The 24,547-nt window shown below is 31.8% G+C and overlaps 1 long non-coding RNA gene across 1 annotated transcript; it reads right to left on the reverse strand.

The window, feature by feature from the left end:
• Positions 1–3,533: 3,533 nt before the first annotated feature.
• LOC141483567 (uncharacterized) lies at positions 3,534–24,332 on the reverse strand. The gene is made up of 3 exons (XR_012466155.1): positions 24,057–24,332; positions 19,170–19,313; positions 3,534–3,704 (listed from the first exon to the last, which is right to left on the reverse strand). It is a non-coding gene; the product is annotated as an uncharacterized lncRNA (long non-coding RNA).
• Between the last annotated feature and the right edge of the window lie 215 nt (positions 24,333–24,547).

Below are 24,547 nucleotides of genomic sequence, written 5' to 3' on the forward strand. Positions count from 1 at the left end.
ATTATTTAGTTACCTTTTTGAAATATTTGAATTATGAGTTATTTCTATGTTTTGATTATGTATAATTGCTGATAAATTACAGGTGAACAAGGTATTGAATATAATAATGAAGTCCTATATGTTATGCGTGTACTACTTGTCATGACTTTTATTGTGTTGAAATTGTGTATTCGTTTATTATTACTGTTCTACTTGATTATTGATGATTTTTTGGTATTATGTTCCCTGTTGTCTATTTGGATATTTTTAAAGTTTCAGAAAAGTTTAATGACCCCCTTGTAAATGATTGGTAAACATGTCACTTTATTTTTTGTGCGTACAGTATTATGAAAAACAATGATTATATATCATTATCGTTTCTGCCCTGAGTTATCGAAATAGAGTAAGACGGCGTACCTGTTATTCACAGTAAATAGTATCTAAAATGAGGTTAGAGTTTTCGTTTTTTATTCTAATTAATATCAATCAAGGTTTATGTGTTTAGGTAATTGCATGCACCTGATGTTCTTTGTTTTTGTGTGTACTATTATAATATCAGTTTAATTCTTATTCAATAAATGTTTAAAATGTACGTTGGTTTGTCATTCAGTAGGTTTATAACAAACATCTAGTTAACCAAAGCAACCTCCTACCTGTTTGGGAACAGCCGCTCGATTCCAAACAGGAAGTTATTATTGTGGCATACTCAAGTCGTTTTTGAATTTTCCCAAAACATCTTTCTCTGGCAACACAGCTCCCTTGTCGTTGAGAGGGTGAATTTGAACGATCTCTGAGTATGAAAGTCGGCCGGTTTGGGCCACGGTATAAAATCAGGTTGGCGATGTGGTTCATTCTTCACCTATGGAAAGTGTCCCAAAACATTAAACCATAGGGGCCCACCACATCAGTATGAACCATATATTCTATTTATAAATTCGAGGGTTATATTTCATAACAGATATAAAATAGTGGCAATGAAACACTTCACATCTATTTTCCTGAAAGAAAATAATGTATCTTACGACTTGGAGAAACATCCAACAAATTTTGTCAGGATAACCCACATATTCCATTAATAAAATCGAGGGTTTATATTTCATAACAAATATAAAATAGTGGCAATGAAACACTTCACATCTATTTTCCTGAAAGAAAATCATGTATTTTACGACTTGAAGAAACAGCCAACAAATTGTGTCAGTATGAACCATATATTCTATTTATAAATTCTAGGGTTATATTTCATAACATATATAAAATAGTGGCAATGAAACACTTCACATCTATTTTCCTGAAAGAAAATCATGTATCTTACGACTTGCAGAAACATCCAACAACTTTTGTCAGGATGACCCACATATTCCATTCATAAAATCGAGGGTTATATTTCATAACAAATATAAAATAGTGGGAATGAAACACTTCACATCTATTTTTCTGAAAGAAAATCATGTATTTTACGACTTGTAGAAACATCCAACGAATTTTGTCAGGATGACCCCCACACATTCCATTTATAAAATCGAGGGTTATATTTCATAACAAAATAAAATAGTGGCAATGAAACACTTCACATCTATTTTCCTGAAAGAAAATATGTATTTTACGACTTGAAGAAACATCCAACAAATTTTGTCAGGATGACCCCCACACATTCCATTTATAAAATCGAGGGTTATATATAATAACAAATATAAAATAGTAGCAATGAAACACTTCACATCTATTTTCCTGAAAGAAAATCATGTATCTTACGACTTGCAGAAACATCCAACAAATTTTGTCAGGATGACCCACACATTCCATTTATAAAATCGAGGGTTATATTTCATAACAAATATAAAATAGTGGCAATGAAACACTTCACATCTATTTTCCTGAAAGAAAATATGTATTTTACGACTTGAAGAAACATCCAATAAATTTTGTCAGGATGACCCACATATTCCATTCATAAAATCGAGGGTTATATTTCATAACAAATATAAAATAGTGGCAATGAAACACTTCACATCTATTTTCCTGAAAGAAAATATGTATTTTACGACTTGAAGAAACATCCAACAAATTTTGTCAGGATGACCCCCATACATTCCATTTATGAAATCGAGGGTTATATTTCATAACAAATATAAAATAGTAGCAATGAAACACTTCACATCTATTTTCCTGAAAGAAAATCATGTATTTTACGACTTGAAGAAACAGCCAACAAATTGTGTCAGTATGAACCATATATTCTATTTATAAATTCGAAGGTTATATTTCATAACAGATATAAAATAGTGGCAATGAAACACTTCACATCTATTTTCCTGAAAGAAAATCATGTATCTTACGACTTGCAGAAACATCCAACAAATTTTGTCAGGATGACCCACACATTCCATTTATAAAATCGAGGGTTATATTTCATAACAAATATAAAATAGTGGCAATGAAACACTTCACATCTATTTTCCTGAAAGAAAATCATGTATTTTACGACTTGAAGAAACAGCCAACAAATTTTGTCAGGATGACCCACACATTCCATTTATAAAATCGAGGGTTATATTTCATAACAGATATAAAATAGTGGCAATGAAATACTTCACATCTATTTTCCTGAAAGAAAATCATGTATCTTACGACTTGCAGAAATATCCAACAAATTTTGTCAGGATGACCCCCCCATATTCCATTTATAAAATCGAGGGTTATATATCATATCAAATATAAAATAGTAGCAATATAGAAGTTGGCATGTTCTTCTGAAAGAAAATTTTGTATCTTATGATTTGAAAAAACATCCAACAAATTGTGTCAGTATGATCCACATACTCCATTTATAAGATTGCTGGTTATATTTTATAACAAACATAATATAAAATAGTAACAATACAACACTTCACATTTGCTTTCCTTTAAAAAAAGCATATATCTGACGACTTGAAAAAACATCCAATAAATTGTGTCTGTGTGACCCACATACTTCATTTATAAGATCGCGGGTTATATTTCGTAACAAATATAAAATGGTAATGATACAACACTTCACATCTGTTTTTCTAAACGAAAATCCTGTATCTTGCGATTTGAACAGAATATCAGATGGAATTCTTAGGAAGGGAAGAAAAAAAAGAGTGAGAATCAAAAAGAAGATTCATAGTAAAAAGTAACGGTTAGTTCATTTTCATATACTGATGTAATTTTTTCAATAATATTGAATTACATATATCCAAAGCCATTTTGAAAATGATGTAAATGAAACTTCTGGCTTCAAAAACTTATGGAGGCACATGAGCGTAATGGATGAATTTTGCATTTCAAAATTTTGGAAAAATAACATGAGCTGTACAAACAGGTATGCTTCATTTTCAGTTACACCAGTTGAAACAATAATAAATTATCCTTCATCAATAATTTCTTTCTTACTACAGAATCGAATTGCACACATAAGAAATCCCTTCAACAATTCCCACAATTGAATATATAAGGAATGTATTAGCTGTGATAATTCAGATCCAATAATTTACCAATATCCTTCTTTGTAGGATGTACCAACTTCCAAACAAATTCATGTACTTTTATTTCAATCATTTACATGGAAAACGCACTAAGATCAAGATAAAATATTCACATCATTGAAAACAGAAATTACATCACAGCATCCAGAAGTGTATCTCCACGTTGATGTTTCCGTCTTATAGGCCCACAATCTCATCAGTTCTTGTTCAGAAATTCTAAAAAAAAAAACAAATTATAATTCAATTTACTCAACTAAAAATAAGTCCTATGGACATTTTAGGGTTTTCACTCCCCCTTTCCCCAAAATGAAAATTGCAGATTAAACGTTTATCGGGGGGTAATACTAACTTTGAATAGAAATGTTTGTTTTGGCACAGGAGGCATTAAACGTGAAGCGGGCAAGTAAAATTATTTGATATTTCCGATTTTAGTAATTTTTCAATGTTATAAGTAGTATATGTGGTCTCAACCCAGGTATACAATATTTTTGAAATATAATCTATAATTAATATTATAGATTATATTATATAATTATAGATATGCATTGTTTCAAACACAAGTACCAGTTAATAAAAGTTAATAATAGATAAACTAATAAATGAAATCTATAGTCGACTCAATGAGCTTCTCAAAAGCACTTTTTTTTATTAAAAAAAAATCTGTTTTTCCGTTAACCAGCTGTCGCACCCCTACGAACGACAACCCTCAGAAGTCGAAACTTGTGCGAGCTAAGGATTAACGAGGTCTTACCTTTTAACGTGTGATTCCTAACACGGGTTGGACGGTAGCAAGTGGAGATCGATCGTTAAGACTAGGGCTTGAACCACCGACCCAACACGGCAGTCAATTCGAGTGAGTGAACAAAGCACCCACGCCGAACCGCTTGGCTACCGACTGACCGAAGTTATTTTTTTCATTTGTTCTTTATTTTTCAAATTGATTCTTTTTCAAAGTTGGACCCTTTTGATTTTTTCTTCACAAATAGTTTCATAATGGGGCCCGAAAGTAGTTTAAGAGTTACAATGCTGGAAGGCGGCGACTACCGCGCTGAGAAGCGGCACGCCCAGGCCCGTCTTTAACGCTAGCCAGCTATTTTTATTTCAAATTCGTAGGTAGTATTAGTATCGAAATTCAAATCATTTGATACCAGCGATGTTCCCGTGTTTCAAATTTTGGTTTTGTTCTGTAATAATATATTGGTATCAAGAGAGTGTTAAAAATAATTAAATAAGAAACAAGCCGTAATTAAACAAAAATAAAAACGCCAGTGCATAAACATTTAATGGGTCTGTCTTTCAGAAACTTCTTAACTGATTTTGATGAAACTTGAGACTTCTAAGATAAACCATTCGCAAAGTAAAAAAAAATCATAGTAATCGATCCAGTAGTTGAGATATGCGAGGACAAACATACAATAATATAAACACTTCATAAATTTTACACACTTGCTCTGAAAATGTTACATTACATATATACGGGACGATTTGAACCCTCCTTTTTTGTAGGTGGCTAAAGAGAGAGATGTCACTGGTGTATTAAATAATATAACTCATGTCATTGTGGTTCCATCTATGATTACAAGATGTATTTCTTATGACATTAAACGTATATATATATATATATATATATATATATATATACGTTATATATATATATATATATACATCCCGATATCAATATGGCATCCATACATTGAATGCGCTGATAGGGCGTCCATCATAATTTGAAGAATTTACCGAATATATTTCATGGTAAGTACTAGAAAACTGATTTCTGTAGGCTGGCATGACATTTTTACCACCATAAAAAAATTGAGTTCACTATTGATTCGATAGTAGAGCGTCCGTCCGTCAAACATTCATAAGAACTCCTCAGTATACACCATCATCAGACATCTGATTGATAATAGGGAGTCCAATAAGTATATTTTCATACATGAAATAGATTATTGGGAATCCTTACAACGTTGCCAATATTTACCGCATTAAATGTAGGCAGCAAGTGGGTTTTAATTTCTTCACATCTGTTTTTCAACAAGCGTTGTGCCAACGACAAATTGCGTATGGATTTCAGGTAGCCGGTATGTATTTCATTTTTACATAGGTACCAAGTGATATTGACTGATCATGAAAAGTTTATTCCATAACGAAATTTTCAATATCATTCGATAATTTTTGTCTTGGTTGGCATATTTCCATTTTAACACTGTATGATATTTAAGCGAGCCGAATATAATGATAGGAGAAGTGAAACCGACACATGCATGGTGTGATTATTGAAAGTTCAACTTTAATTACAAAAAGTTCATTGTATATTTCCATTAGAAAACAGCAAGAATTCAAAGTATTCAAACTAGTTGAAGACGCCAAAATGACAGACGATAGGATAAATAATATGAATTACCAAAGAATGTAAATATTCACGGCCGTAGATGACAGTGTAAAATCTGTTTTCAGCGTTTGCGTGGTTTGCAGGTTTTTATGCCTGACGTTTCGTCTACTACTGCGGTATACATTATCAGAGGCGATGTGGTAACGGTTGCAAAGCCCGAGTTCGTGGTCGAGTTGTTGTTCCCGTTAACTGAGTTATTGAGCATTGAAAAATTTGGTTGTTGAAAATTGGACGTGCCTGAGTGTTTTGTTGAGCACAGTCATATTTACTCAGTGTCATATTTATTCCATTTGGCTGATACACACTACACAGGATAGCCATCTAGAAGGCATCAAGACCTGTCAAGATTCATTTCCGTGTATGGTATACGATTTTTCGAGTCATGCATTTTTCAATATTTCTTTAAGGACTGACCTAAATATTTTTTAATTTTTTCTAGAGTTTTTCGTTTTTAATACGCTTTTATTAGGTCGACCTGTATGTATGTATGTAACTATGTAGTCAAATTTAAGAAAACTAATTTAACCATCTTTTAAAGATCGTAGCGTTATGAAAATTGGCAGTTTTATGTGATTTTGATGACAATATGGTAGGTACTCTGGAGCTGATCTGATGATGGAGCCGGAAGATAGGCACTAGGATTCCATGATGAAATATCGTATCATAGTCGTGTTTGGTCTTGTAATGAACGTGAATCTCTTTTTATCAATGTGCTCCACAAGATCACATTATAAAAGTTCAAAAACATTATATTTTGTTCATTATGATTTTTTTTAGTAACATAACATATTGTTTTAATTTTTCTATATATTTATCATTATATCCTGTTTCTGTATCAAATAAAGACATTCGGTAAGTTGAACAAACTGTTTTAGCGCAATTTGTTTATAAATTGTGTATGACCGTATGGGAATTCAAAAAATTTTTATCTTCATAATATGATATTCAGAAAAAAATACGATTTTTAATTGTTTATGAACGTTTTTTTATATATCTCGAATGTTCAAATGATTATTCGGAGAATGTTTTCTATTTTGAAAATCATAATTGACATTTCTCTACAAATTGACAGAAACATTTTTCATAATTAATTTTATCATTTATTACCAAAACAATTTATTATTAACGCATTCTTAACCGTCAGAGTTAGTATCTGAGTTTGATACGTAGAATGCCTGAATCAGTTTTCGATATACTGGATGGTTAGTATTTTGTTGATCAACAATCATGCCGTACTCGAAGTTGAAATTGTCATCATCCCAACAACATCGGATGCACTCATCACTGTTTTTCTACTGCTTTAAGTTTTACTGCAGTTAGATACCTACTATGCAACTACAATGAACTAGTTTCAGTAATTCTAAACCTGCCAATGATTATGGTGTTTTCATGGGCAAAAACAGAGTCTCTGTTTTTTCTCATCCCCAATCTGTAGCTGTTGAAAGATTGTTAAGCTATGTTTGAACTTGACTAATCTGATCAAGAAGTGCTTTTTTCCGAACTTTCTTCAGCAGTCTCCGAAAATTATGGTTGAGGTGTCATTCGATTCGGAATAGCGTCTAGAAAGTTTTTGGGAACGGACAACTTTCGGAAATGAAAATAGCAAAAGTTATAAACAATTTAGTGAAAAATAAAAAACGGGTTTAGTTATTTCAAAACTAATTGAGATTTTCAAATTCGAAAATAGGAAGAAATTTTCTATAATAAAGTCTTAACTCCCGGAACTGTATGACCAATATTTATAATTTTTCCGAAGCCCTGAAAATGAGATCGTAATCGGATGTTTGGCCGCCGTGAACCGTGCCTGTTTGGGCCGTTTTTACAAAAAAAAAATTTGGCATATAAAATTTATAAATCAAGGAATGAAAGAATTCAGGCAGATACTCAAATGCTAAATTAACAATAATCTGTCGGTGAAAATGTTTATTGCAATTATTCGATTTATTACGCTACTGTTAATATTTTTATTTTCACCACTAGTTGACAATTTTTTTTTAAATGTTTTCAATTATTTGGAACAAAAAAAAATTAAAATTTTTAAAATTTTTCATTGTTTTATAAATAAACAATTTGTAATAAACAAATGAATTTTTTCATTTCATTTTTGTTCTTGTTGCAATTAATGAATGAAAAACAACCCTGTATTTTTTTTTAATTTTTTTAATTTTTTATCGAATTTTATAAATTTTGGCGCTCTATAATCAATCTATTTTTTCATCATTTAAATTATTATATTCATTAAACTAATGGAGATACAATGAAAAATCGCTAGACTCATTTTTTCTCCATTAATAAAAGAATATATTCAGCTGAAGTTTGATTTTTTTTATAAAATTATTCATTCGAATTATTCTAATTTTTTACAAATTTTTTTTTGAAATATTGACAATTAGTGGTAAAAAAATTGTAAATTAACAAATGCGGTTTTTTGCATTGCACACAATTTTTCAAGAAACGCTATTTTTTTTTAATCATAATTTTTATTAAAGATTAGGATCCAAAATAAATTCAAATATGTTATAAACGCATTTGTTTATAACAAATTTTTAAACAATAGGTGATGAAAAAAATATGTTTATGTAGCTTCTGATTTGAAAAAAAAATATACTAATAATAATAATCAAAAAAAAATTGTTCTTCGATTATTTAATAAACTTTTTAATTCAAAAATGCAGTAAATGGTTAATAAATAACTGAAAAATAATAATTTTTCAATATTTTGGAAGTAAATCAATTCCTAACCGTTATAATCATAACTCTATGGAAGGAAAAAAATTCCACACTTTTAGTTTGAAAAATATCACACTTGCAATAATGATAATCGAGTGATAAAAAATTGTTAATTAACAATAGCATAATAAATCTAATAATTGCATTAAAAATTTTTTACCGACAGATTACTGTTAATTTATCTTTTGAGTATATGACTGAATTTTTTCATTCCTCAATTTATATATTTTATATGCTATAAATTTTTTTTTGTAAAATTAACCTAAACACGCACGGCCTACACGCGGCTAAACACCCGATTTAGAGCTCTATTTCAGAGCTCCGGGAAAATTATAAATATTGGTCCTACAGTTCCGGTAGTCAGGTCTTTTCGATAGGAAATTTCTTCCTCTTTTCGAATTTTTTTTTTCGAGATTGAAAATTCCAATTAGTTTTTGAGATATTTCCAAAAAACTGGACCCATTTTTTATTTTTCACTAAATTGTTTATAACTTTCGCAATTTTCATTTCCGAAAGTCATTCCGAAACATTGGCAAATGTTTCTCTGAAAATAGCTCAGCATTCTTGGATTATTCTTTCCTTCAGTGGCTTTATTGAATCAGATTGCGTCGTCTTTAAAACAACCTATTTTAAGTAAGTGGCCCAGAGGAAAAAATCTAGAGGAGATAGGTCCAGGGATGTGAGAGGCCATTCAGTAGAATCTCTTCTTCCAATACATTGATCAGCATAATTATTATCTAACCATTGAATAACTGGAACTACAAAATAATAAGGTTCCCCATTCTGTTGAAAATGTAATACATTTTCTTTCAAAGATAAATTGCCGTGTATGTCTCTGTGATTCTCTAATTCATGAACTATCCGAGGTTCGATAGATCTTTCTAGCATGTGATCATACATTTCGCCATTTACATTTTCTTCTATATACAGTGTGTAACAACGAAAACCTAACAGAGCCGTTTTTGAATATAAAAAGTAAGATTTTCAAAAAAGCTCGGACACGTCGATTTCTAATTGAAGGGGGACACCTTTCAGACTAATCAGATTTTTTGTAGTACGCACCCCCTCAGAGAGGTGCGTCCGACGACCTTTATTTAGATGGGGAAAGTAGGTCGAGTGGCACCTTGTTTTAAAGGTCTTTCGAATACCTTCACAACTCTGTTAAAAGAAAATTTTTGTAACGATTAGTTTTCGAGATAATTTGAAGTTAAAATTGCCATGTTGATAATACATTAGACAGACCACTCGGTAACTTGTATGCCTAAATAAAAAAAATTTTAAGCAGTTCTTCTTATCAATTTTTTGTTAAATAACAACGTTCGATTGTTTTGTTGAAACGGGTCGTGTATTGTTATTTGTTTAAACATTTCTTTCACTACTGCCGAAAGGGTTTCAGTTATTGCTTCATTTTTTGGCAACGACCAAAATGCTAATAAAACATCAATTTTATTTAACGAGCAAAAACCTGGTAAACACCTAAGCAGAAATCACGTTCTGGATTTGGTCACAAAATTCAGGGAGACAGGTTCGGTTTTAAATGAAAAAAGTGATGTTCAGAGAAGGGTAGTGAATGACGATAATGCGATTGTAGTGTTTGGTCAAGTCATCGCCAATCCCAGGTTAAGTACCAGAGGTTTATCCGCAATGGCAGGAATAAGCCATATGATCGCATGGAGAATCCTTAAAAACCACAAATACCATCCTTACAAAATTAAACTTGTTCGTGAACTCAATGAGGATGATTTTGACCGAAGACAGGAGTTTTGTGAGGGCATGAGTGAAATATTAATGCAAAATCCCGAACTGCTTTATAACATCTGTTATTCGGACGAAAGCTCATTTTATTCAAATGGTTGCGTGAACCGTTACAATTGCCGTTATTGGTCGGATGAAAACCCAAGACAATACGCAGAAATACATACCCAACATCCCCAAAAGTTGAATATCTGGGCCGGAATATTAGGCAATCATATTATAGGTTCATTTTTCATTGATGGAAATTCAACCGGTGATTCTTATTAACAACTTCTTGAAGAGGCAATTCAACCTTCATAAGTAGGTGCCACTCAATTTACCTAAAATGTAATGGTGGTAACCAACCCCATCCCCCGGAGAAATCTCCTCGTAATAAACAAATAATTCGACATCAAATGGACACGTATTAGCAGGTTGTCATAAAAAGCAAAAATTTATTTTTTTTATGAGAGTTCTGAACGTAACTTGCACCTTAAAAACAATTTGATTTATTTTAAAAAGAGTTGAACTCAATGCAAATACCTTTAAAACTTCAAATTATCTCGAAAACTAATCGTCACAAAAATTTTCTGTTGACAGAGTAGTAAAGGTATTCGAAAGACCTCTAAAACAAGGTGCCACTCTCCTTCCCTATCTATCCCTATCTATTATCGAGACGAATAAAAAAAAATAGAAGAGGCGTAAAATATTCAAGTCTTAATATTAATGCTACGATGGTAAAAATCATGTTTTTGAAAATTTACTAAATTAATAATAGAAAATAAAATTTATTCTGAATGAATTCTTTTATTTGATGAACCAAAACTTACTGCATCGAATGTAGCTTTGAAGAGTACCATTGAAGAGCATATCTTAAGAGCTTTCAGATAATGTATCACAAGTAGGTGGTTGCCTTTCAAAAATATGAAGTTGTGGTGGCTGGGGGCAAGGGTGTGAGAGAAAAAACAAGTTAGTCATCACATCATTTGTTTCTCCCTTTGTATTATGAAAGTTGTTTTCAGCGATTTCTTATATTTTATTTGGTTGCTCAGAGATAGACCTTGTAAGTTTTCAAATTGTCACCCTGTGTATGAAACCGGCGCCGACCTACAAACATACCAAATCAACGATATTTCTAACAAATCATTGAGACTTCCCTCTCGCAAAAACTATTGCATTGTTGTCAGTTATATGGACGCCTCATAATCGCTCACATGTATGAAAAATATACGGCACAAGTATACGCGTACCTCCCGAGCGCCACCAAAATAAAAAAGACTCAACTAGAATATACGCCAATACATATAATTTTGACAATGAAATTGATAAATAGGCGCCCATCTGAAATTTTGTCAGATGGAAGATAGGGAACCTCTGAACTGCCTGGCATGGTGAAACAATTCGGCGTCCATATATGGACGCCTCATTGAAACCGGACGCCCGATTGATAGAAAATTGTAAATGTACGGAAGCTCTATTGATAGTTGGATATATATATATATATATATATATACACAATATATACACATATATATATACACAATATATATATATATATATATATATATATATATATATATATATATACTACTAAGCAGTATGTCACTTATGTAAACGAGACAGAACGTTGACGCTCTCTTTTTAAACTTGGCCGTTATTTTTGTTAGTGCCTTAGCAACAAGCCGGACTGAAATGCCGCTGCCGACAGTAACCGATGTAGACCACAGTAACCAATCAACCGAATCATCAATGAAAGTATTTATTGGTATTCTGTTACTGACAGGCTAATGGAAATAAAGTTTTCAAAGTGATTTTGTGAAAATTGATTTATATTTGAGAAAAATTCTGTGGGATCTAATGTTAACCCGATATGCGATTCTAGGGCCATCTATGAAACAATATCCTAATCCACAAATTATAAACAGTGTTGGTATACGAAGTAAGCAAAAATGATCTGACCCACTGGTATGGGATAGACTATTTTTGAAAAGTTACCCATAACCTATAGAGAATGAGTAAAGTCGATCAGTATCAGTGTTGCCCTTCAGCTGATTACAATTTAAATTGAACTTTGAAATGGATTATGTTCTGTACTGTTGAATCTTCAGTGAGTTTATTTTGTGGTAAGATGTTTTGTTTTCATTCTATTATAGACAAATATTTTACTGGTCATTTCGGTTATAAATTTATTGGTGCAGTAAAAATTGTAGAATAGTAAGGTTATGTTGACTATATTAATATTTTAATGTATTATAATGTATTTGTAGAAATATTATTTATCTTTTCAGGATGAGGAATGTCATGTCTCGAGTATCCATTCAGACGAAACTAGCTCAGAGGAAGAAATTATACTTATGAGTAAAAAAACACATGATAATGCCTCTGAATCTAAAGGAAGAAAAAAAAAGCCGAAGACAAAGTAAATATGAAGGCCAATCAAGAAAATAAATACAGAGAAAAATTATGTAACACAAATCAGAGATATTTGACAGTGAAAAATGAAGTAGTGGAACCAAGAGTGTTCAATGCTGAACTTTCATGTAAATGCTCAAAAAAATGTACTGAAATGGTTGACGTTAGAGCAAGATGAAAGTTGTTCAAACAGTTTTGGAGCATAGGAAGTTGAAGAAAGGTGTATTTTGCTGAATAGGTGTGTTAAGGAAATAGATAAAAAAATGACATACACCAAAAAGGAAAAGTCAAGATCAAAGACCAGGGTATACTTCATAAAAGATGTACAGGTCTGCAAAGAGGTATTACAAAAAACGTTGCAAATTGATTCGAATCGAAAGTAACACCATAAAAGACAAAAAACTTCATTTATACAAATGGACTTTCACAGGTAATGCCAAGAAACCGTTTCCAATTACTTCTAAAAACCTGGCATTTTGCTAACAACGAAGCTGTTTTAGAGAACGACGACAGGCTGCATAAAATAAGTCCACTTTTATCGAAACTTAGAAAAAAATTTTCAAATGCCGATAATACCAGGAGAGTTCTGGTATTATGTGCATCGATGAAACGCTGGTTCCCTTCAAGGGGCGAATAAAATTTAAACAATACATTAGCAATAAAAGGTACAAATTCGGCATAAAATTATTCAAATTATGTCTAGAGGGCGGATATTTATATGATTTGAAAGTCTACTGTGGACAGGAAAGAAATGAAGTCGAAAATCAAACTGTTCCAACAAAAGTCGTTACTGATTTGACCAAGGAATTACTTGGTAAAGGACGTACAGTTTGTGTTGATAACTACTATACATCTGTGGAACAAGCTCAAGAATTGTTGATAAATAAAACTTACATATTAGGTACACTACACAGCAATAGAAAGAACAATCCGAAAGATGTTATCAATAAAAAACTTAAAAACGGTGAAGCTATTTCAAAGGAAAGTAACAACGGAATTTTTGTTGAAAAGTGGAAAGATAAACGAGATGTCCTGATGTTGACTACAAAGTATGTACCGGAAATGGTGACTGTACATAAACGACGAGGAGACATTATGAAGCCTAAGTTTGTCATTGAGTACAATAAACATAAAAGCTACATTGATATTTCGGGTAAATCATATTTATAAATTATATTTCGTTTTGTAACTATTGAAATTTTCAGACCAAATGAAGGCCTATAACTCATCGCTTAGGCGTGGGGTCAAATGGTACCGGAAACTTGCCACAGAGTTAGTAGGTGGTGCAGCAATTGTCAATTCTCATTGGCTTCATCAGCGGGTCACAAACAATAAAATGTCTATAACTAAATTCCGAGAGGAGGTTATAAAAGGTTAGGAGATATTTCCCTCTTAGTGATTTATCTACATTTATAATGATATGTATCACAAATTTGCAGGTCTCCTAAAACGTGCCATATTGCCCGATAATTTGCCCGATTCTGATACTGATCACAAGTCATTTGAAGCCGATAAAAGACAATTGTGTTCTCACTGTTATCAAAAAAACGTCACGGAAATGGGAAGAAATTCAGCAAAGAATAAAACAAAAAAGACAAAATATCGTTGTGAAGCGTGCAACAAACATGTTTGCTTAGAATGTTTTTTCGAAATACACAGTTCGAAATTAAAATAAATGAACATTTTTAGTTAGCTTTTTGTTTTTATGATATTTGTTGTAAGAGCAATTTGATTATTGACGCTCAAAAACTAGTTACAGTTACTTCAAATTTTTAAATTATTTGGTACTGATATTTTGACTCTGGTGGACAATGTTGACCACCAGCATAAAAACCAAATACGACGAAATCTTGCTAAAAGCATCTTAGTTCGATCCCTGCATATTTAGCATGGCTCTGGTGGACGACGCAAGCCCACCGAGGCCAGAAGTTACAAAGTGCATGGTGGATAATATCGACCCACCGCGGCCAGTGTAGATTTATTTTTTCCCCTCAGCTGGTGGACATCGTTGACCCACCATGGCACTCTACGTGTTAACTCGATTATCCCAGAAATTGTTTACTGCAGGTTAGACGATTTTTGCATAACAGTATCCAAATAGCCTTTGCCATCCACCTAGCGTGATAAATGGCTCCTGGAGTTCTAAAACCTACAACATTGTCGTCTAGTGATCCACCAAATAGGAGAATCAACTGCAATAGCTCCTTGTAGTCATCTCTGAGGTGGCTCTCAGTTAATTTGCTGCTTTTGTATTAGATTGTCACTGATACCTGTGTCGTATTTTCCATTGTCTATCTTGAGACACGCAGGGAGAATCTCTTAAAAATTTCTGGATGAGGTAAAGAGTGTGACGACATTGCAGAAATAGCCCTGACCAAATTTTCGAACCATTTGTGGTATTTGAATGCAGAGAGTTGGTGGGATTATTTTTTTTGATACCACCATTACAGACAATGAAAAATTGTTAATGGCTAATAAATTGCTCAGTGGCAAAGATGAACCCTCAGAGCATGCTAGGGTTGTAAATACAAAAGTTAGCAAAAAATTTTAAATGGAGTACTTGATGGAGGATTGGTTAATTTACTTACCAAAGAAATTTTTACATTATTCAACCAATTTAATATAAAAACAGATTTCCTCAATACACAACATCCAAACACCTGGTCGCAAAATAATATTGTCAAAACATTAAAAGTAGTTTATGATATGGCTGGTGTTAAATTAGTAGCCGGCTTCGACAACCTTCTGACAAAAGATAAAGACCAAAAGCAATATGTCCTACAAGTTGTACGCAAATGCCGAGCATTATATCCTGACGTTTAAAAAACTATTTGAACAAAAGCTCTAGAATAGATTAGTTAACTCTGTAAAACTATCGACTCATATAGGTACTATGTCTGTTTTTTTTCTGTGTCTGTTTTGTATGTATTATATACTTGATTTTTATATTTCAAAATAAAAAATGTCATTAGATTCATCAGTATTACTTGTTTTTTTCATTATATTTCTGCTTCAAAGTTTGAAATTTTCATAATTTACCACTTAATAACAAAATATACGAAGTATGCTCCTGTGGTACCAGATCACGTTTTTTGAGCTAAAGGCTGTTGTAACTCGGTTCAACTTAAAATGACAACAGTTATGTATAGAATATAAATTTTAAAGAACAACATTAGCTTTCTTTTGAGATATTAAGTGTGCTTTGGTTATCTAAATTTTTTGAAGTTATGTATGACAAAAATTTGTATTTTTTTTTCGAACTTTGAGTGACGAGTGACACGGGTAAACGTCGTTTAATCGAGCTCAAATTTTGAGTATTTCAATATCTGGAAAGGGGAATTGTTTTGTGTGTTCCAGACAAATAAAATTCCGACATTTTTCCCCTTCTATGAGATCCCGTTACAAACAATTTGAGGTTAGTACTAGCTTATTTTTCTCTAACAATAAATTGTATTTTCTATTTGGAGACTGATATCTTGAGAATCGAAATGGAAGATGGATGAAGAAGTTGAAATTATTGTTAAATTTCTGCATATTAAACGACAGAAAATCCTCACTGGAAAAATGAAAAGATTGTGATATCAACAGATTTCAGATATTTGGGGTTTTTGAAAATTAACCAACGGTATAGAGTAAAAATTGTTTTCATTCGAGCGACTATCACAGCCGTAAGAAAAAAAAGTTTATTTTATGATAATCAAACTACTAAGACTCAGAATTATTGAAAAAAGGTTCAATTTCACAACAGTATATGAACATAACTGATCAAAAATTTGGTACAAAAAATACAGGTCTACATTTTAAATTTAATTGTGGAAGTCTAATACAAGTTGCCATAGAAAAGTGTCAAGAGTTTTACAGCATTGACGCAAATGAAGGAGATGCAGCAAAAACTAGAATTTTCATCTACTGTGTTACCGTTCAGGAATCCCCCATACACCAACTCGAAAATGAATAGAACTGTAGATTTTTCCAATTTTTCTTTTTTTATCGGAATACAAGAGTTGTCTGAACTACTTATTATTGATTTCAAGACCTTAATGTTCAACGGTGTATATTCCTAGGAACAATTTAATCTGGCCAAGATAAGAAATCTGTTGAAATTGAAATTAACCAGCTTTTTTTATTCAAGGAAAACACCAATTCAAATGTGTGTCTTTGTAAAATCCAAATTATTTGCAGAATTTTCAAATTTCTGAATTAGAACTTAAAGTGGCAATTTAACGGTATATTTCTCCTTACATTTTTATATCTGTTTGACTAGTATGATTGTAGAATTTTCAAAGATGAATAAATTTCTATTCTATTCTCCATTTGAAAATTGTCCCTCGTTCCTCAAACATTTTTCTTCCTGATTCAAGTGAGACTGAATAATTGAACTCAGCACTTGAGGCTGTGAAAGTAATATACTTGTGGAGTCAATATATAAAATATACAGTGTATTTCTTTAATGTTCCCCCCTTTTATTTTTTAAACGGGTCAACTCAAAAAATTTAAATTTGGGATAATGAAATTAATGCATGAATACTTTATTTTGAAGTGAAATTGACAGATGAAACTTTCAAGGTGGCAACTGGGCACCATCTGGGAAAAAAAATAAATAGAAAGGGGGGATGAATACTTCACAACCCTAGAAAATGAAATCAATATCTTCACCTACTACAAAATGAGGGAACATTTAATAATTTCCTGAAGAAAAACCCATCAATTTTCCTTTTTATCTGCCAAATATGGCAATTCCAACAACCCGATAAGGTTTGTTACATTATTTTTTGTTTATTAAAATGACAAAAAAATGTCAATACGACAATAAACATCATTATTCAGTTAGAATATTCTCATTTATTTTTCGGTTTTCCCAATATGCAGAAAAAATTAACGTTTGGGCAGGAATATTGAGAAACCATATTGTAGAACCTCTATTTATTGATCAAAATTTAACAGGGGAACTTTATTCGAATATGCTGGAAACTACTGTTGACCCTCTCATCACTGAAATCGTCGAAGTGAATCCTAATGAATTCGATATGGATATTGTATTCCAACAAGATGGAGCACCACCACATTACTTCGGACAAGAAACTATTTGGATACTACTTTTCCTGGTCGTTGGATTGGCCGTCGAGGTCCTACAAAATGACCAGCCCGCTCGCCAGATTTGACACCTTTGGACTTTTTTTTATGTAGCTATTTGAAGCAAAGGGTGTACGAAAATGAAACTGCTTCAATATTGGATATACGGCAGAGAATAATAAAAATTTGTAGAGATATTGACGTTACTGTGTTCGAAAATGTTTGGCATGGAATATCGGATAGGCTGTTTGAAGGTGATTGACAATGTTTCGTGATGAATTTCACTAGTTCGGACTTCCATTGTCTACTATATAAAATGATTTGAAATCCCTGAAACAAGTAAAAGAGAATAATTAAAAAAGAATAGTTGAAAATAACAATTATATTAAGCAACAATAAACCTGAAATGAAATGATAGTGAAATAACCTACAAGTAAAAATATAATAATTGAATAAATAAATATTAAAGGAATGAAAAGAAAAAATAATAAAAAAATAAAAAGTGTAGAGATTCCAAGTCACGTTAGTTCACGACGTTTCGATTGTTGGTATCTACAATCGAAACGTCGTGAACTAACGTGACTTGGAATCTCTACACTTTTTATTTTTTTATTATTTTCTTTTTTCATTCCTTTAATATTTATTTATTCAATTATTATATTTTTACTTGTAGGTTATTTCACTATCATTTCATTTCAGGTTTATTGTTACTTAATATAATTGTTATTTTCAACTATTCTTTTTTAATTATTCTCTTTTACTTGTTTCAGGGATTTCAAATCATTTTATATAGTAGACAATGGAAGTCCGAACTAGTGAAATTCATCGGATAGGCTGTTCATATGTCAAGAAGTTCAAAGCAAACATTTCGAGCATCTTCTGAACTGACCTCAAGCTTATTACCTCATATTATGTAGTTAAATGTCAATGTATTATCATGATATTGACTTCATATTCTAGGGTTATGAAGTATTCGTCAGGAGTTTCAAAATGATTTGTCACAAGACTCCCCTTTCCATTTAATTTTTTCCCAAGATGGCACCCAGTCGCCATCTTGAATGTTTCATCTGTCAATTTCACTTCAAAGTAAAGTATTCATGCATTAATTTCATTATCCCAAATTTCAATGTTTTCAGTTGACCCGTTCAAAAAATGAAAGGGAAGGGAGGACAATAAAGAAATGTATAATGTATAATAATCATTTTCAATCAGTTTGGAATGTTTTTGTCAAATTTTCCTCTTTACATTTATAACCTAGCCCATACCTCAGTAAAACAAACAGATTCAAATTCAATTCAGGAAAATAGCTTACATGACTTGGCAAATTATTACATAGTTACCTTGTGCAATTGAAAATTATACGATTTAATTGATGGTCTAATTGACGGCTATCCAATTACAAGTAACTGCGATATGAAGCTATCCATTCAACCAACATTGTAAGCAATGCACAGCTCGATCTTCAAATTTGTGAAGCCAGTTACCTGAAAAAAAAATATTGGACGTAAACATATAAATCAATAAGACTGTTATAAAATGACGAAGTAGATTGATGGAATTGGCTCTTTTAAAACAAAAACCCAACAATTCTAGGCCTGAGTTGATTAAAATATATAAAGTATTTTTTAAATTTATAGACATCAGAGGATATGACATAAATTACACATCGGATGGTTGAATATAGCTAATAGGGGACATCTTATTAGTGCAAATCTCATTCATAGGATTATTACAAATAAATCCCCATATTATCTACATAAAAAAATACTTTTCGTTCTGACATAATTTACATGTTGAGGTTCAAAGGTACTTTCAACTCCTCCAGCCTTTGGATCAGAAACCTTTAATTAATCATTTTCATTTCACATCACCAGAATATATAATGAAATCTCCCAGAAGATGAAACACGAATGCTTCTCACATTCCAAAAATCACCTAAAGTTATATTTACTCCCAAATTAACAGTAATCAGGTAGTGAGTCCCAAGTCATTCTTTCTTTTTTTTTTCTTTCTACATCGTATCACTTATATAAACGAACTTATCATAAATAATAATAATAATATTTATTCACCATTTGTGATGCATAGCGTATATATGGTAGGTCAATGATTATTTACAAAAAACAGTACGTCAGTTATGAATAAAATTATGGGATCAAAGCTTGAATAAAAATTAATATTTGCATATACAAAGGTATAGGTACATATAGATATATAAAATGCTAATTAAAAAAATGAATAAAAAAATGTGGCAATTTTGCTTGCCGTAGTCAAATAAATATACATATGTATATATTTACATATATACATATATTTACAAACATGTACACACATATTTAAAAAAAAACGATAAAATCGCCAGTCAGAACACTGAAACTCAAAACAGCAAGTGAAAATTTAGAACGATTATATATCTTATTATCCTTCTGTGAAAGAATCCTCCAAATATTCCTTATTACTGTAGTAACATTTGTCCAGTAATGAGTTTTTACCTTTCTTACTGAACAAAGTTGAAGAATTCAACCTCTTTATAGAAAGTGGCAGTCTGTTATAAAAATGTATGGCATTATATAATGGAGATTTTTTGAAATGATCACTCTTATGTGAAGGGAGTCTCAGAGCAGTAGCATATCGAGTATCACGACCGTGAATGCTCAAGTTCGTTATATACAAGTCAAGGTTCCAGTGCACAAAAATGACACATTTCATTATATAAATTGCGGGGGCAGTCAACAAGCGTTCTCTTTTGAAAACGGGTCTACGATATTGATGAATTAGATTTTAACTATACAGATCTACTCTACTCAACTTATCATAAATCAATGATAGTGATGAATTAGATTTTAACTTTACAGATCTACTCTACTCAATATAGCAACATTCAAACAACAGCAACCTCAGTAAACTTTATTTTGTTTTTTTACTTTTTATTATGAAAATGAAAGACAGTGCCTAGATTTAAAATCATTACTGATAATTTATGAAGGTTGAGTGGAAGAACAATTTATTTTAGAGACCTGTTACTACAAAAAGTAGAAAACACATTTCATTCATGGATACGATTTTTATGTCACGGAACAAGTTTGATCTAATTATGGCATCGATGACATCGTAATGACATTCATTCACCTATTTGATTAAATCCCGGCCAAAAGGAATCTTGTTTAATTTGAAAGGATTATATTTTAAGGAGTGACCAATTTTTGGAAAAAAAGTTTTTGGCTTTCTACTACTCCATCTTGATACAGAAAAATGTGAGAATCTTCCAAAGAAAAGAAGGAAGTAATCAATTTAAAAAAAAGTAACTTTATACACAGATATGTAGATTATGCAAAGAAGTAACTTTCAGACACAAAACTGGAAGAAAAAGCCTTCCTAAAACAGCTACTTTCATATAAACATTAAATTACATGAAAAAAAATTCTTTCGAAACAAATACTCTTATATGAACACTGAATTATACAGAAAACACTACTCTACTCAGTTTGTATGACAAACGTTCGTTATGGAATTATGTCAGATATCATTCACAGGGTTTCTACACAATATACTAAATGAATGGTGAAATTTCACTTACATGAGACACTGTGTAATTCAATATTTATTTCTGTATCAAGATGGAATAGTAGAAAGCCAGAAAACTTTCTTTCCCAAAAATTAGTATCTAATAAATGGAAATGATAAAGACATTACCATCATTATTATATCTTTGTATAAGTAATACAAAAACAACTGTGAATACAGAGGAATTACAAAGTAGGTCAAGGCATTTCTTGGGAGATATTCATCTGTTAAACTATCACTGATCATGCAATGAGGTAAATCCATCCAGATGGATGGTCAAAATATTTCAAGCAGCTGGACTATTTAAGTATATTCTATCCTACGGAACTCTTTAAGTCTCAAGTATTACAAGAATTGCCTTTAAAGTTTTTATAAACGACAGTTAGATGGCTCTAATGATATGTGATATCATGATATTCGTAACATTCGCCTTTCAGCTGAACGTTTGCTTGTACATCTGAACAAAACTTACATTTGAACTCATGGGTGCAACTTAAAATCAATCCAGCTTTTCAATTTGAAGAAGAAACTCATCAATTTGATTCAATGAATGACAACAATCGTTATTATTTCTGTAATTCTCCATTTTAATGTCCTGTATCTCAAAAACTGGTCATAGTATCAGATGTTATAAAAATCAATATATAGTGAAAAAATAGTTACATTCAATAAATGATTCAATAAATACAGGGATTTGAATTAATCCTAAAAAAATGATTTTGTCTACTGTTCCTCTCTATGCAAAAATGTGTACTGTGCAACATTTTCTCGTCATAATACTATATCGAGGAGAACCTATCAAAAATATGCTTCTCTGACGTCACAGTAGAAAAATTAAAAATTAAAAAAATTAAAATCATACATTTGTGAATCACCTTGTAAATATAAATATTTCAAATCTTATGTAGCCACTAATTTGTTAAGAGGACATGTAGTGAATGTCTGTATGCAACAGGAATCCAATTCAACTTTTTTAAAAAAATTAATCTTGAAAACTGGTCAATTTTCAAATTCAACACCCCGTAGGATTGGATTGGGCGCATTGACACTTTTGGTTACTAAGCGCAGTACAAAAACATACCAAACTTTCAGGTAATTTGACTGGTCACCACTTTACACAACAGACGTGCGGGGTTCTTTTTGTCTGTGTCATAATGTGGCACAGTTCGGACTATAAGAGTCCTTGAATAAATGAGTTCATATTATCATACAAAATTCCTAGGGTCATCTTTTACGACTGATATGTGTTTTGTTGTGTCTATTTTTTAAACCACTGACATAAAATATGCTTTGTCGATTGGAATTTTTGTTCTTCAAACAATAAAGAATATTTCCCTCTCTCTCGTTTCCTTCTTTCAGAAACAGCTCAAGCAATTAAGTGTGACATTCAATAAAATATTGTGGAAAACCTCAGTTCATATTTAGTGTTTGATTTATTTCAATTGGCAAGTGAATAAAAAAGTTATGTCAATTTACATAAACCCAAAACATTTATTGAAAATATACTACAATGGGTTGGGCTGAAGCACTACTTACAATTTATAAAAATGATTTTTTCACTAATTGAAGTTGGCAAATGATAACATTTAGGTGTTGAAAAATCTGGGAAAATCCCACACACTGAATAAGTAAGCAAGATAACATATCCCCTAATGAAGAAGCCTTCTGTCGGATAGACAGAAGACTGAATCCACTAATACACTGCCACTCAAGGCAGTCATGTTGCAAAACCGAGCTTCAACATTCAACTGCAGAACAAGATTCTTCCTTGTTCACCTGGAGGCAAATGTTTGAAACCAGAGTTCAAAAACAAAGCATTTATAATCTAACGCCAGACGTTGCTGATTTGACCTGCATAGATATCATCAGTTGTGTCGAGAGTAAAACATTAATGCATTTCTTGACTCGACTCTCCTTGAAAGACAAATCTAAATAAGTATAGGCGATTTCATCTTCCTTTCCATTCATAAATGCTTTTTTTTTCATTCAGGTTTCAACTAGTTACCTTACAATGAAAGACATGACTAATCCTGTTCAGCGATCAATGTCGAAGCTTTTATTCACAAGTGACCGACTTGACGAGTGATTTTTACTTTAGTCCATTTGTTCCTCGAACTATTGTTAATATTATCTTATGTACAAATGTATACTTTTATAATCTTGGAGCAATGTGCTTGTATTAGATGAGCTATAACTTAAAAGCTACTGAGTTAAAAAGAAATTAAATCTTTTGAAAAACCAAAGTAATATAAAACATCAGATATTTCTCTTGAAAACAAAAAGTTGATATTGAAGAGGATTAAAGTATTCAACAGCTAATCTTTTCAAATGCTCTGCATCTTTGGTAAAAATCTATTTTTGAAAATGGGATTTTGTGTATCCATCTCCAACCCCATACTTAGAGAGAATAAACAATCCATAAATATCCTTATTGGTATGATTGTGCAAAAATAAATTTTGGACCGTTTGTTTAAAAGTAAATGAGAAATGAACACTTCAAATGTTTGCCTCTTGATACAGGAACATAGTTTTGATAATATTGAAAATTTCAAGAAAGCTTTGTATTACGTTTTTGTAAAATGCATAGCTAAAACAAAAAAAAATGCCGCCTTTATTAAAATCAAATACAATCTCTAGTTACTAAAAAAGATACCCCATCTTACGTCAGGTAAAATTCCATTGTTAAGTTGCTGTGAAATTTCACAAAAGAACTTCTGATCTTTCAGAAGAAGTAGCTATCCCAGTCCATATATTCTATTTCCACTTATCAAAAAAAATCAAAAAAGGAGAATCTTAAACATGAAAATTTCTTTGGAAGTCATAATACACTTTCACTTCACTTCACTCAAAGTTAAGTCATAATACACTTTGACGTGAACCAAAATACCAAATGCCTGCAATCCAACCGTATTGTATACGTGGCGTGGCACCACCGTAGCACAGAATGTAGTTAGGGTGTTCTGTGACAGAACATTGCTTACCGTGCGTTCCACTAAACGCTCACAACAAACATCATGGTCATTTGGTCGTGTTCGTTGTGGTCGCGGCGAAAACGTCACTCATGACGTCATTACTTTCCCTCACGGCAAGCTCACAACGACTCATTTGAAGAGGTGGGTTAAGTGGACGTTAAGAATATTTCGACGTAACTTTT

This window comes from Leptinotarsa decemlineata, unplaced genomic scaffold (assembly GCF_025532065.1).
Source record: "Leptinotarsa decemlineata unplaced genomic scaffold, Ldec_3_MD MMD2_P_RNA_scaffold_14, whole genome shotgun sequence".
Lineage (NCBI taxonomy): Eukaryota > Metazoa > Arthropoda > Insecta > Coleoptera > Chrysomelidae > Leptinotarsa > Leptinotarsa decemlineata.